The following is a 1,094-nucleotide window of genomic DNA, read 5'->3' on the forward strand; positions in this document are numbered from 1 at the left end:
GGGGTTTGTATATGCTTCAGAGTATGAAGAGGCGATATCAATGTTGAGGACAGAAGCACCTGGGATATGTCGATGGTAGATTGACGATTATGCCCTTCATCTTGTATATATTTTAACATGGGTGTTCCATTTCCATTGCTATGTTTGTTGAAACTTGGTTTGTTCGGTTTCAACGTAGATAACTTTTTGGATTTATGATATACGTATAAAAGATTGATAAAGCGAGGGGTTTGTGTTAACAAGTTAACGGAAATATATTTTCTGATTTTGTCAATCTTTTTAAAGAGCTACTCTTTCCACTTTTCATCCTTAACAGATAACACTTTTTATCTTTTTCTTGTTTTCTCTTTCAAATGGTGTACCTTTTAACTTTTATGGATGACCTATATAATAGTGATAACTACAATTAAACAAAGTAGCGTCCACTTCTCAGGTTTATACTGCCCCTGATTCTGCCTGGTATAAAATGCCTAAGTCTACAAGGTGAGCTTTGTGGTTGGACATGCTTTTACATTGGTGTGGCTGCTGTTGCTTTTGGATGCTCTTATTATCACCTCAAACCAAATGATGGTCACCTTGTTTGGGATCGTTTGCCTGTAAGTTATATCATTCCTCATATTTAACAAATTTCAATATATAAATGATTAAATTCTCATGTTTTCTGTACTTTTTTACTAATTTACAATCACAGGGACAACAGATGCAAATGAGGAATCTTCATGATCACATGCCATTCTTCGTTCATAAATCTTGCAGGAAATGACAGAGGTGCAGATACAACTGATAATGATAAGAAAACAAGGTAAAGGTTGGAATATAGAATGGAATGGAATGGAATGAGTCATTCCATTCCATTTCTTCCCTCTCTATTTTCTCTCTCTCTTTTATTCTAATGATCAAAGTTCTTGTTTTTAATATCAGTTTCCTTGTTCTCTTTTATACTTGATGCACCTTTTATTTGCAGGCTTGGCCTGTGCGTACTCCAAGGCCTGTTGCTTTCAAGTTGTTGTTGATACCCCTCTTCTTACTGGACAGGTAAGTTTCAAATCTTTTTGTTGTGGATTTATTATAGTTTCTTTTTGTTGTGGATTTCT

At 34.8% G+C, this 1,094-nt stretch overlaps 1 long non-coding RNA gene across 1 annotated transcript; it reads left to right on the forward strand.

Annotated features, from left to right (window-relative positions):
• Positions 1-719, forward strand: LOC145077243 (uncharacterized). Its single transcript, XR_013693041.1, has 3 exons — positions 1-75; positions 434-596; positions 692-719. It is a non-coding gene; the product is annotated as an uncharacterized LOC145077243 (long non-coding RNA).
• The last annotated feature ends 375 nt before the right edge of the window (positions 720-1,094 follow it).

This window comes from Lactuca serriola, chromosome 9 (assembly GCF_051521515.1).
Source record: "Lactuca serriola cultivar US96UC23 chromosome 9, Lser_US96UC23_V15, whole genome shotgun sequence".
Classification (NCBI taxonomy): Eukaryota; Viridiplantae; Streptophyta; class Magnoliopsida; order Asterales; family Asteraceae; genus Lactuca; species Lactuca serriola.